Genomic DNA, 14,494 nt, shown 5'->3' with positions numbered 1-14,494 from the left:
TATAAATCAGTCTCTCACATATCTAATTTAATGAGAATTTTCAGAAAGGTCTTGTGTGGGAAAATAGGAGACTGTAAAATCAGTTCCATTCTGGATGTCACCAAGAGAGCTTACACCTCAAATTAACAAACAGACTATACCTGTGTTCTCTCTCCAAGTGATTGACACCAAGATCCATCTCATCTAAGCCAAAATCCTAGCACTTAACTTGCTTTAAACACTTAAAAAAAAATCTCACTGCTAAATGCTCTTCAGTTGCTTCCCATTGCCTCTGGGACAATGTCAAACAGAGTTCACCAAGCCCCAGAGGACCTAGGCTCCCCTCTCCCCACCCTGCTTTCTGCCTTCCAGCAGAACTGAACTTCTTATAGCCCCTGTGATCCTGCATAATGTGCAACATTAGGCATTATAAATTGTTTAGGGTCTGCCCCTGCCCAGCCTCGTCACCCTGCCACCCCCTTCCCCACGAGACTACAGTCAGACTCCAGTTCGCCTCACTGTCCAGCCATCTTCCTTTATTTTCACTGACTCTCAGCTGGGCATCAGTTCAACTTAACAGTCAAAGAAATAGAAAGAACACAATAGAAAAATGGATTTGCATCTTACTCCTATCACTTACTCTGGGTCTTATTTCCTCAACTATAAAACAGGGGTAAGATAATTTAATGAGGTAAAACGTATAAGCTCCCAGGTACAATGGAAACATTCAATAAATGGCAGGTATAGTTAAGTTTATTTTGTGTGTGTCTCCTACTTCTGCATACAGGGCTGGCCTTTTTGGCCTGGTCAACCCGCTAGAGTGGTTCTTTCCCTTTACTCAATAAAGAGAGCAGTCACAGCACATCAGAGACTATTTCTTATATTTGAACCCTTCCTGATTCAATTTTCCTTGGGACTGGTTGTTTAGTGTCAATTATTTTGTTCCAACTTTTCTGTGTTCAGCCCAGAAGCGTAGGGCTCCTGAAGCCTAACATTTTATCCAAATCTTAATTACCCAGAATCATTGTATATTACATTTTTCCCCCTGAGAAAACAGAATCCATGAGCCCATGGTTTTCCCTAGACAACACTGGAAGCCCCTCTGAATGGTGAGGACTTGTCCCATGAGGAACTCTGGACCTCTGTACAGGCAACCCACCTATAGTGTTTTGCTAACCATAGTCTGAGTATTCTTGACTTGACTATATATATACTAGGGGCCCAGTGCACAAATTCATGCACCTTGAAAGGAACTGTGGGCCGAGAGGCTGTGGTGGGCACAGGGGCAGGTCTTGGCCCATCCTCTGCACCCCCACCCGGCCCCTCCCACCGTGGCCCCAGTTCCCTGTCTGCCAGCAGTCCCACTCCCGCCACCACCACTATCATGCCCTAACAGAGCCAGGGAGCCAGCCCCACTTGCACCCGCTGACGGTGCGGAGCGATTGGGGCTGGTGCTGGCAGTGGGTATGACAGGGCCAGTGCCATCAGCAGGTGTGAGTGGTGGCTGCTGCCCTGATTGCTTCTTAGGAGCAGGGGGAGGTAGAGATGCCTTCAGGGGTGATCAGGCTGACAGCTGCTGCTTGCACCCACTGATGGCGCTGAGCAATCAGGACCGGTGCCGGGCACTGGCAGCAGGTGCAAGCAGTGGCTCGGTGCCAGCTGCAGGTGTGAGCGGGGCCGGCAACAGCAGTGGGTGTGAGCAGTGCCGTTGCTGACAGCAGGTGTGAGAGGCAGCTGCTGCTCCAATAGCCCCTTAGGGGCAGGGGGAGGTGGAGAAGCCGTGAGGGAAGATTGGGGCGGCAGCTGTGCTCGCACCCAGTGATGGCACCAAGTGATCAGCGCCGGCAGCAGGTGCGAGTGCTGGGCAGGAACAAAGAATTTTCAGTAACCACCAGAGGCTCACCCTGATGACAGCGACTGGCACCCTGCTTTGGTCTGGCGCCCCCACTCACCTGCAGCCGATGCCCACCATATTCCACGCTCTGCTGCCTGCTGCCAAAGCCCGCCAATGTCTGCGCGCGCCCCCTGGTGGTCAGAGCATGTCATTGCGCTGCTCTATCCACTCAGCCAAACTGGCTAGGGCTTGATTCTACTAAATTTATTTCACAAATGACGTTGTGGGGAAGAGGTCCTCTCTATTTGTAACCAGTGTGTGTGCTTTGTTTTTGGAAATTTTTAAGTTACAAAATTTTAATTAAGCTTTATTTTTATATTTGTTTTTTTTTTCAATACAGGTAGATGAGGGGGAAAAGAGTGATGATGGCTTTAATTATTTCCCTCTCTGAATAATTGAGAGGCAATTTAAGGGGCTCTAGGTAGGACCTCTTGCTAAACATACCTCTACCTATTATCTAATAGTCAATGTTAAATGCTTAAAGTCCTTTGGCTTTCAAAAGTGATGACAACGAAAATACCTCTGAGAGAGGCAGCACACTAATTCCTATCAGTCATTTTCACAATAGTGTGATTTTAGAACAGCCGTGGGCAAACTACGGCCCGCGGGCTGGATCCGGCCCGTTTGAAATGAATAAAACTAAAAAAAAAAGACCGTACCTTTTTATGTAATGATGTTTACTTTGAATTTATATTAGTTCACACAAACACTCCATCCATGCTTTTGTTCCGGCCCTCCGGTCCAGTTTAAGAACCCATTGTGGCCCTCGAGTCAAAAAGTTTGCCCACCCCTGGTTTAGAAACATCATTTCTGGAAGCAGGCTTTTATATAAAAGTAAGGACCTTGGTTAGGGAAAAGGAGACAGTGGGATATCATAAACTCTCCAAAGACAGAGAAACAGCGATCAGACTATCAATCCCCAGAGGGAAAGTAGGGGAGGAAGGGGGTAAGGGGAAGAAATCAACCAAAGGACATGTATGCATACATATAAGCCAAACCAATGGACATGGACAACAGGGGGATGAGAGCATGGGTCGGGGGGGGGGGAGAGAATGGGGGTTTAATGGAGGGGATGAGGACACATTTGTAATACCTTAACTAATAAAGAATTTTTAAAAAATTTAAATCTTAAAAAAATAAATAAACACTGTCCCATTTTCCTAAGCTCCAACCTTCTTACACAGTCCAAATGCCACATTCAGGTTTATAAGTCCTTGTGTTTTCCTCTTATTCATTTTTATGTTTTAGGCAGTAGCAGAGAAAAGGGAGAAAGAGGAAGGAAATGAGGGAGACACTGAGTGGCTGCAAATATGACAACACTGGAAGCCCCTCTGAATGGCAAGTTAGTGGAGCCTCAACAAGACCAGTTCATGTTCCCTTTCTGTGCCTTTCTCTCTGCCTGTTTTCTACCAGGAAATACTAGAAGGGGGAATGAAGGAATTTGATCTATATTAAAACACACAGCTGTTGAACACTAATCCTAAAAACATTCACAACCACTTTGATTTGAGACAAATGATCAGCCAGTTTGTTACAAATGAAAGATATATTCAGAAGTTCCAGACAGGGGTGTCTCAAAGAGCAGACGATAGTTAATTTGTCTCTGAGCCAATGTCGTACTCTGTACCTCAGCAATTTGAGAGATGGGGATCTCCTCAGACAGTCTTTTTAATTCGTTTTCTCTTAAGGAACAAGAGTGAAAGGAAGTTAAGGAGTATCCCCTTTCACTGCTGCAGTGCTGTGGGAACAGCCAGGACCTCCCCAGAAACCAGCCCTACAATTACCAGGCTCTATTTCCATGTGAAAGTGAAGACAACAAGGCAGGGAATGGAGTGTGAGGGGATGGACAGACTGCAGTGCAGAGCACCTGATGGAGCAGAGTGGATCAGGCAGCATTTGTGAAGGGGTCACTTAGATCTAAGAGTGTAATCTGGGTAGGAGCAGGGGACAGGACAGGGACAAAATGTCCTGTGTCTTTCCCATCAGCCAACCCTACCTTGGCCAATGTACACACATCTCCTAATTTGATGGCTCAAGGTCACACAGCTAGTAGGTGGGGGAGCTGGAACTGAAACACAGGGTGTGACTTCAAAGCTCTTCACCCTCTACTACATCAGAGTGCTGTGTAAGGGAGCTGCAAGAGCAACTGGAAGTTGTTTTGTGTTGTTTTTCCTCTCTAAAGAAGGAAACAAAAAGCTTGTTGAATACTCCTGAAAAAGAATAAGAGCTTTATTTAACAATATATTGATATCTCCTCCATAGCAGACACTGTGAGGGGAAAAAAGGATGTAGGTGAGTAAGACAAAGAGAGGGAGGCAGGCAAGTACATTTCTAACAGTAAGAACAGTGACTGACTTTCCAGATACCTAAAGATCTAAGACATATGGTCATGTAACAGTATTGAACCTCAAGGCTTCTAATAGAGGTGTGAAGAGAGCATGAAGAAGAGAATATTTGCAAATGTGTGTATGGCAGGGGTGGGGGCGTTGAAGTATGTTATAAATGAAGAAAATACAGCTCCATGGTGTTTCATGACTGCCTAAGACAGAGGTTGTAGGTGAAATGGTTGGGATTTTATTCCAATTTATTTGACTCGAAGGCCCATAGTCTTTCCATGTTCCACAGAGATGGGAGCAAGCTTTAGAAACAAGCTCTCACTCTCAGGCAAGACTAGAAGAAACATATCTTTTAGCCTCTGCTCTTCCTTTCTGGAACCTGCTAAGATCCATAGAAGGTTTGTTGGTAAGCTACTTTAATCTTTCTTGAAAAGAAATGGCATAAAAATATTTAATCATTCATTAAAAGGCAACAAAAAGCCCTTCCTGTTAGCTGAGCTTGGATTTATGAAAAGGCTCTTTAAGGGTTAATCTATTTTATTCCCAACACTACCTCCAGACAGTTTCTTTGGAAAATATGACTGAATTCTAAAAGATTAAATTGTGTGTATAAAGTAGATATTTGAAAATGATTTTTCCAAAAGAGTAGCTCCTTTCTCATTTTCAGTGGGGCTTTACTGGTTTAATTAAACATAATGAATATGAACCTTTACTGGTTTAATTAAACATAATGAATATGAATCACCCTGAGAACTAATATATTTTTACATTCTCTTAATGTAAGTGCCCTAAAGGCTCAATGCTTGCTTTGAGAATGAGTAGAAAACAGGCGCCTAAAGCAGCTCATCGTAAGCCTTATTAGAACCCCAAAGTAGATCTCTGGTCTTATGCAATGTTAACAATGATCATCCATCAAGGTCCCAGTTCTGTAGGTTCTAGTCAGCCGTGGGCAAACTATGGCCCGTGGGCCGGATCTGGCCCATTTGAAATGAATAAAACTTAAAAAAAAAAAAAAGACTGTACCCTTTTATGTAATGATGTTTACTTTTTTTTAAATTTTTTTTTTTATTGCTTAAAGTATTACAAAGGGTATTACATATGTGTCCATTTTTTCCCCCCGCCCTAGACAGTCCCCTAGCCTCCCCTATCCCCCGGTGTCTTATGCCCATTGGTTATGCTTATATGCATGCATACAAGTCCTTTGGTTGATCTCTTACCCCCCTACCTCCTGCACCCAGACCCTCCCCAGCCTTCCCGCTGCAGTTTGACAATCTGTTTGAGGCAGCTCTGCCTCTGTATCTATTATTGTTCAAAAGTTTATAATGGTCTCTATTATCCATGAATGAGTGAGATTATGTGGTATTTTTCCTTTATTGACTGGCTTATTTCACTTAGCATAATGCTCTCCAGTTTCATCCATGATGTTGCAAATGGTAAGAGTTCCTTCCTTTTTAGAGCAGCATAGTATTCCATCGTGTAGATGTACCACAGTTTTCTAATCCATTCATCTACTGATGGGCACTTAGGCTGTTTCCAGATCTTAGCTATGGTGAATTGTGCTGCTATGAACATAGGGGTGCATATATCCTTTCTGATTGGTGTTTCTGGTTTCCTGGGATATATTCCTAGAAGTGGGATCACAGAGTCAAATGGGAGTTCCATTTGTAGTTTTTTGAGGAAACTCCATACTGTCTTCCATAGTGGCTGCACCAGTCTGCATTCCCACCAGCAGTGCACAAGTGTTCCTTTTTCTCCACATCCTCTCCAGCACTTGTCGTTTGTTGATTTGTTGATGATAGCCAGTCTGACAGGTGTGAGATGGTACCTCATTGTTGTTTTGATTTGCATCTCTCGGATGATTAGTGACTTTGAGCATGTTTTCATATGTCTCTTGGCTTTCTGAATGTCCTCTTTTGAAAGGTGTCTATTTAGGTCCTTTGCCCATTTTTTGATTGGATTGTTTATCTTCCTTTTGTTAAGTTGTATGAGTTCCCTATAAATTTTGGAGATTAGGCCCTTATCAGATATGTCATTGGCAAATATGTTTTCCCATGCAGTGGGTTTTCTTGTTGTTTTGTTGATGGTTTCTTTTGCTGTGCAGAAGCTTTTTATTTTGATGTAGTCCCATTTGTTCATTTTCTCTTTCGTTTCAAGTGCCCTAGGAGTTGTATCAGTGAAGAAATTGCTTCGGCATATGTCTGAGATTTTGTTGCCTTTGGATTCTTCTAGAATTTTTATGGTTTCCTGTTGTACATTTAAGTCCTTTATCCATTTTGAGTTTATTTTTGTGTATGGTGTAAGTTGGTGGTCTAGTTTCATTTTCTTGCATATATCTGTCCAATTTTCCCAACACCATTTATTGAAGAGACTATCTTGGCTCCATTGTATGTTCTTGCCTCCTTTGTCAAATATTAATTGAGCATATTGGTTCGGGCCGATTTCTGGGCTCTGTATTCTATTCCATTGATCTATATGCCTATTCTTGTGCCAGTACCAGGCAGTTTTGAGAACAGTGGCTTTGTAATACATCTTGATATCTGGTATTGAGATCCCACCTACTTTGTTCTTTTTCAGGATTGCTGCAGCTATTCGGGGTCTTTTTTTATTCCAGATGAATTTTTGGAGAGTTCGTTCTAGATCTCTGAAGTATGCTGTTGGTATTTTAATGGGAAGTGCGTTGAATTTATAGATTGCTTTGGGTAGTATGGACATTTTAATGATGTTGATTCTACCAATCCATGAACACGGTATGTTCTTTCATCTGTTTATGTCTTCCTCTATATCTTTTTTCAACGTCCTGTAGTTTTCTGAGTAGAGGTCTTTTACCTCTTTAGTTAAGTTTATTCCTAGGTAGCTTAATTTTTTTGGTGTGATGGTAAACGGGATTGTTTTTGAATCTCTCTTTCTGAAAGTTCACTATTGGTGTATAGAAATGCCTCAGATTTCTTGGCATTAATTTTGTATCCTGCTACATTGCCAAATTCATGTATTAAGTCTAGTAGCTTTTTGATGGAGTCTCTAGGGTTTTGTATGTATAATATCATGTCGTCTGCAAATAAGGACAGTTTTACTTCCTCTTTTCCAATTTGGATGCCTTTTATTTCTTCTTCTTGCCTAATTGCAATGGCTAACACTTCCAGTACTATGTTGAACAGGAGTGGTGAGAGGGGGCATCCCTGTCTTGTTCCTGTTCTTAGGGGAAATGGTGTTACTTTTTGTCCGTTGAGTATGATGCTGGCTGTGGGCCTGTCATATATGGCTTTTATTATGTTGAGGTATGATCCTTCTACTCCCACCTTGCTGAGAGTTTTTATCAAAAATGGGTGTTGAATTTTGTCAAATGCTTTCTCTGTATCAATTGATATGACCATGTGGTTTCTTTCTTTCAATTTGTTTATGTGATGTATCACATTTATTGATTTGCAGATATTGTACCATCCTTGCATCCCTGGGATAAATCCTACTTGGTCATGGGGTATGATCTTTCTGATGTACTGCTGGATCCGATTTGCTAAGATTTTGTTGAGGATTTTGGCATCTATGTTCATGAGGAATATTGGCCTGTAATTCTCTTCCATTGTGTTGTCTTTACCTGGTTTTGGTATTAGGGTGATGCTGGCTTCATACAATGAGCTTGGAAGTGTTCCTTCCTCTTGGATATTTTGTAATAGTCTGAGGAGGATAGGTTTTAGTTCTTCCTTGAATGTTTGGTAAAACTCCCCTGTGAAGCCGTCTGGTCCGGGGCTTTTGTTTGATAGAAGCTTTTTGATGACTGCTTTAATTTCTTCCATAGTTATTGGCCTATTGAGATTTTTAGATTCTTCCTGATTGAGTTTTGGAATGTTGTATTTTTCTAGGAATTTGTCCATTTCCTTCAGGTTGTCTAGTTTGTTCGAGTAGAGCTGTCCATAGTATTTATTAACAATCATTTGTATTTCTGTGGGGTCTGTTGTTATTTCGCCTCTATCATTTCTGATTTTGTTTATTTGGGTCGTCTCTCTTTGCTTCTTGGTGAGTCTGGCTAGAGGTTTGTCAATCTTGTTTATCCTTTCAAAGAACCAGCTCTTGGTTTCATTGATTTTCTGTATTGTTTTTTTGGTCTCTATGTCATTTATTTCTGCTCTAATCTTTATTATCTCCTTCCTTCTGCTCACTCTGGGCTTTTCTTGTTGCTCTCTTTCTAAATCTTTGAGTTGTAGAGTTAGGTGATTTACTACCGTTTTTTCTTGTTTTTTGAGATAGGCCTGTAGAGCTATAAACTTCCCTCTCAGGACTGCTTTCATTGCGTCCCAAAGGTTTTGGATTGTTGTGTTTTCATTGTCATTAGTTTCCAGGATGTTTTTAATTTCTTCTTTGATCTCATTGGTAACCCAGTCAATATTTAATAGCATGCTATTCAGCTTCCAGGTGTTTGAGTATTTTGGGTTGTTTTTATTGTAGTTTATTTCTAGTATTATGCCATCGTGGTCTGCAAAGATGCTTTTTATGATTTCAATCTTCTTGAATTTGGGGATACTTTGCTTGTGACCCAATATGTGGTCTATTTTTGAATATGTCCCATGAGCACCTGAGAAGAACGTATATTCCCTGGCTTTGGGGTGAAGTGTTCTGAAGATGTCTATTAAGTCCATCTGATCTAGTGAGTCATTTAGGATTGCTGTATCTTTGCTGATTGTTTGTCTATAGGACTTATCCAGTGCTGTCAATGGTGTATTAAAGTCCCCTACTATGATTGTATTGTTGTCAATCTCTCCTTTGATATCTTCCAGGAGTTTTTTTATGAATTTGGGTGCTCCTGCATTGGGTGCATATATGTTTACCAGGGTTATATCTTCTTGTTGTATTGATCCCTTTAGTATTATGAAGTGGCCTTCCTTATCTCTTGTTAAGGCCTTCACTTTGAGGTCTATTTTGTCCAATATAAGTACTGCTACCCCAGCTTTCTTTTCCTTTCCATTTGCCTAAAAGATATTTTTCCATCCTTTCACTTTCAGTCTGTGTGAGTCCCTTCTAATGAGGTGGGTTTCTTGTAGACAGCAGATGTATGGGTCATGTTTTTTTATCCATTCAGCCACTCGATGTCTTTTGGTTGGAGCATTTAGTCCATTTATGTTTAAAGTTATTATTGAAAGGTACTTGTTTGTAGCCATTTCTTTTGTGTGTGTGTGTGGCTGTTTTCTTTCTGAGCTTTTTATTTCTTCTTTTTATACCAGTCCCTTTAGCATTCCTTGCATTGCTGGCTTGGTGGTGATAAACTCCCTTAGCCTTTTTTTGTCTGTGAAGCTTCTTATTTCCCCTTCAAGTTTGAATGATAGCCTTGCTGGATAGAGTATTCTTGGATTCAGTCCTTTGCTTTGCATCACTTTGTAAATTTCTGTCCATTCTTTTCTGGCCTGATGTGTTCCTGTTGAGAAATCATTTGATAATCTAATGGGAGATCCCTTGTATGTAACTTTCCATCTCTCTCTTGCGGCCTGTAAGATTTTCTCTTTGTCCTGAACATTTGCCATGGTAATTATGATGTGTCTTGGTGTGGGTCTTTTTGAGTTCACCTTGTATGGGACTCTCTGGGCTTGTGTGACTTTTTTCTTCCCCACCTCAGGGAAGTTTTCTGATATTATTTCTTCGAATAGGTTTTCTAATCCTTGTTCTTCTTTCTGTTGTTCTGGTACCCCTATTATTCATATGTTGTTTCGTTTCATGTTGTCCCAAAGCTCCCTTAGGCTGTCCTACTGTCTTTTAATTTTTTTCTCCAATTGCAGTACATTTTGGGTGTGTTTTGCTTCCTTGTCTTCTAATTCACTAATTCGGTCCTCCGCTTCTCCTAGTCTACTCTTGATACTTTCAATGGTGTTTTTATTGCAGCTATATCACTCTTCATTTCTTCTTGGGTCTTACTTAAGTTGTTGATTTTTTCATGTTTCTTCTTGCTTCTTGCAGAGGTTGTCAATTTTTCCCTCCATCCGGTTTATGCACTCTAGGACCCTTATTCTGAATTCTTTTTCTGTCATGTTGCATGCCTCTGTATTACTTAGCTGCTTTTCTGGAGAGTCCTCCTTCTCTTTCCTTTGGGGGTTTCTTTGTCTACCCATGTTTGATCTCACTGACATATCTAGACGTTGAGTCGTTCAGTGGCTGCTCCCTGGGTGGCAGTGACTCCTTGGTCTGTGGTTGCTCTTCGGGCGGTTGTGGTAGCAGCTGCTCTTCAGTTGGCAGCAGCTCCTCTGGTGGGTGCTGTTCACAGCTGTGGTGGCTCTTCTGGCTGGTGGGGGGCAGTTTCACGTACAGCTGCTGTTCCTTAGCAGAGGGTGTGGTGCTCAGTAGGCTGCTATTGCTCGGATCTGCTGCGTTGATTTAAGGGCACAAAATACAACACAACAAGGCACCACGTACCAGGCACTAAACACAAATATATTCACAATATTAATAACCCCAAATAAAGGTGACCACCCGAATAAAGAGAATTATGGGATAAAGAAGAAGGAAGAGATAAAGATAAAAGAGAAAAAAGAAAAGAAAAGTAGGGATCAAAAAAGGGAGTGCAAAAATGAAATTGGGAAAAAAGAAGGGGGAAAAATAAAAGCGAGAAAAGAAAAGAAAAGAGAAGAGTGAAAAAAGAGAATGAAGTTGAAGAGGGGAAGAGACTTTTTATATGAGGAGAATACTCCTATAGAACCACCACGAATCCCAGCAAATTCCAGCAACAGCTCCCTGTAGATGGATGCAAACTAGAAACAACCAATAATATAATGATGAAAATAGAATGGAGAACACTAATCCCAAAATAAAATAAAGAGAAAATAAAATGGCACTTTAAAAGATGGTAAAATGGTAGCAGTAATAATGCTGGTTAAAAATAAGAAGGTAGTAATTAAAAGGGTAAAATCAGGAAAAAGAAGAAAAAAAAAAGAAGGAAAAAAAGGAGAAAAAAAAAGAAAAAAGAAAAAAATTGGTTTCTTAGTTAAAAGGTGAAAAAAGAAAAAAAAAATTGCAGTAGTGAAGGTCCTTCAGTTCTTCTATTCTTCAGTCTGGCTCGCCTTTAGTCCTGCCAGGTATTCAGGAGAGTGTTGAGTTTCCCTGTGATACACTGTTCCTCTGTGTTGTAAACCACAGTCCTTATTTCAAAGCAGGCCTTATTTGTTTCTCAGACTGCCTTATTTTGTGTTTAGCAAAGAGTCAGTTTGTGGCTCAGCCTCTGGGTGGCAGTGTTCTGGGGTTGGCCTCTGAGGCTATACGGCATTGAAAATCCTTCTATAGGCCAGACCCTGTTAACTCCCAGGGACTGATCAGATTATTTTAATCCTTGATCTTGTTCAGGGTGGAATCTGGGTGTGGCTGTGCTCCTTGCCTGGGGGCTGGGGGGAGAAGTCTCACTCTCCGGAGAGAATGGCTGCCCCAGTCCTGGGCTAAGGGGTGTCTCAGCACTCAACACTCAATTCGCTGCCACCTCTCCTGGCCCCCCTTCTCTCCTCAGTCTCTCCCCAGATTCCACTCCTCCGCACCCTCTCCCTCTCTTCAGCACAGGTGAGTGTCTGTATCCGAAATGTCCCATGAACAGGATTCGGTGAGAACAAACAAACAAATGCCGGCTGCAGAAACGGGGAAGGCTTAGGTTCTGTAAGCTCCTCTCTTACTGGCACTGCATGGTCAGGTCAGCTCTTCAGGCTGCCCCCTTTAGGCTCAGTCCTCCGTGGTCACAGAACCCAGTTCTCAAATCCCCTGGCAGCACCAGGAATCCCGCAGATCTCCTTTCCCCCATCAGGGGCTGTGCCTGTCCCAGGCACGCGGCTGTCTTCCATGCGGTCTCCCTCCGACCCTCTGGGCTCAGAGGTCTGGCAAACTTTCCTGCCCAAATCCCTGGGGTTTTTTTTACCTTTCCAGGGGAGTTCTGCCCTTCCCAGCTGCAAACTGTCTCACCAGCTGAGCAATTTCGCCAATTCGGGGTGGGTGTTACTAGTTTCAGCTCCTCACTCCATTTGCTCCGGGACACAACCTGGGACGCGTCTGCCTATATCGCCGCCATCTTATTTCTCTCCAGACTCTTTACTTTGAATTTATATTAGTTCACACAAACACTCCATCCATGCTTTTGTTCCGGCCCTCTGGTCCAGTTTAAGAACCCTTTGTGGCCCTCGAGTCAAAAAGTTTGCCCACCCCTGTATCTAGCTAAACTTAGGAGGGTAGTCAGTTAGCCACTTGGCAGAACAGGATGACTAAGCAGCTATGATATTTCTAAGGCCAAGCACTAATAGTTTAGGATGGAAACAGCCAACAGGAGCTTAATGATTTCTTAGATTCAAAAATTGAAAGGCAGACATTTAAGGAAAAATGCTCGACATTATTTTAATTTTTCAGTCTGCCTGTGTATGTGTGCATGTGTGTTCTGTATTTCAACTCTTGTGAGCTCCTCGAAGTTAAATACAAATCTGTTAAACTGTTTTCCTGTCACCCCAATAATGCCCTAGGATGTTTTACTTACTCAATAAATCTATGATGATTAACATGACCTTGCAAATAGCTGTGTAGTATTTTCCTTTTTAATTTAAAACAGTAGCCATATATGTTGTTATTTCCTGATTACCTGGTTTCATGTAATTTACAGTTTTATTACCAGGTGCATATGTATTGAAATTGTATCTTCTTGATGAATTGGCCCTTTTATCATTATAAAATATCCCTCTTCGTGTATGGTAATATTCCTCATTCTGAAGTGTATTTTTTAATGTTAATATAGCCATTCTTCTCATTTTATTTGGTTCCTTTTAAATTCTTGAGTAGATTTAAAGTCCTTGCCTGCTAATTCCATCATCTGGATTTATTTCTTAGTCTCCTGATCTTGGCTGATATTTCTTACTATGTGATTCTTCATAGGTCTCATTATTTTTATTGAATGCTGAACCTTGTGTATGTTATGTTGTTGAATATCTGGATTTTATCTCCCTCCAATAAGTGTTAAATTTTTATTTGACAGGCATTTAAGTTGTTTGATTAGCTTGATCTTCCTGAGGCTTATTTTAAGCTTTGTTAGAATGGATCTAATTTGGCCATATTGCATTTCTAGTCTTCACTGAATTTCCCAGGTGTTTAACAAGGTGCAGTATCTTCATTCTGGCTGGCCATAATTTAAAAGTGAGCTGTGAGACCTAGGAATTGTTCAGCTTAAAACTTCTTTGAAGTTGTTGGTTTCCTGACCTTATCTAGTTTCACTCTTTGAACATATAGCTTAGCATTTAGCTAAAGACTCAAGGGAAGTTTTGTATACATTTCTGGGGTTCTATATAGCTCCCTCTTCTCTGGTATCTCCCCTACACTCTCTAGCTGTATCAGTCTCCCCAAACTCTAATCTCTGTCTTCTCAACTCAGTAGGCCTCCATGCTCTGTTTGGGTTTCCCCTGGGTACAGTCCCAAACTGTCTCCAGATGAAAAGCTAAAATAATCATAAAGTTCACTGCCCATGTTTCCTTTATGTCAGGGATCACACTCCTTTGCTGCCCGTTTTTAATATTTGAAAAGTTTTACTTCACATATTTTATCAGGTTTTTTGGTGTGCTTTGTTGGTTACTTACAGTGGGAGGTCTAGTTCAGTATCATTTATTCTGTCATGATGATGGGTAGAAACCCTCCTTCATAATCTGTGTCAACCTTGGCTCCAATTCCCCTTTACCCTGGAGACATAGGGAAAGAACAATAATTTTCCTTTCATTAATCCTTAATCTATCCTTGCTATATGAAGGTATGTATTTGATGCCAGGACTCTGCAAGCAATTTCATCTGAAGTATCTAACCGAACCATGAAAATGATAGGTAAACGTGGATATAATCACCTGTGGAACAGACTGTGTACCCTTAGGAAAGAAAGAGAAGTGAAAAGCAAGAGAATAGAAGAGGAAAAAGAACAAAGGAAAGAGAAGGGGAGGAGGGGGGAAATCACACACACCAAAAGAGCAGATAAGGAAAAGAACAAGAATTTTACAAATTCGAGAGAAACCAAGATGGCGGCACTTCAAAAATACAACTAAAAGACAGAACGGACATCACCCAGAACCACAGGAAGGCTGGCTGAGGGGAAATTCTACAACTAGAAGGAAAGAGAAAAGCATACCGAGACTCAGAGGAGGCGCGGTGCGGAAGTAAAATACAAAGGTGCAGAGGTGCGTGTGGAGAGGGCTAGCAGCTGAGGGCGCGGTTATCTGTTTCAATCAGGAGGGAGTCTCAGGCTCTGGGCTCCAGTTCCGGGCTAGTCTCTGGGGACCCAGACTCAAATGGGAGAAGCAGGACTGTCTGG

General features: G+C 41.6%; 1 protein-coding gene across 1 annotated transcript in view; it reads right to left on the bottom strand.

The window, feature by feature from the left end:
- Window positions 1-13,846, bottom strand: part of GJD4 (gap junction protein delta 4) — a 30,037-nt gene extending 16,191 nt beyond the window's left edge. The window contains exon 1 of the mRNA XM_059656127.1: window positions 13,776-13,846. The gene's annotated coding sequence lies outside the window, so the exon portion shown is untranslated. The remainder of the gene's footprint in view (window positions 1-13,775) is intronic.
- Window positions 13,847-14,494: the final 648 nt, after the last annotated feature.

This window comes from Myotis daubentonii, chromosome 1 (assembly GCF_963259705.1).
Source record: "Myotis daubentonii chromosome 1, mMyoDau2.1, whole genome shotgun sequence".
Taxonomy (NCBI): Eukaryota; Metazoa; Chordata; class Mammalia; order Chiroptera; family Vespertilionidae; genus Myotis; species Myotis daubentonii.
Note: the sequence above shows the minus strand (reverse complement) of the source record. Positions and strands in the feature narration are given on the sequence as shown.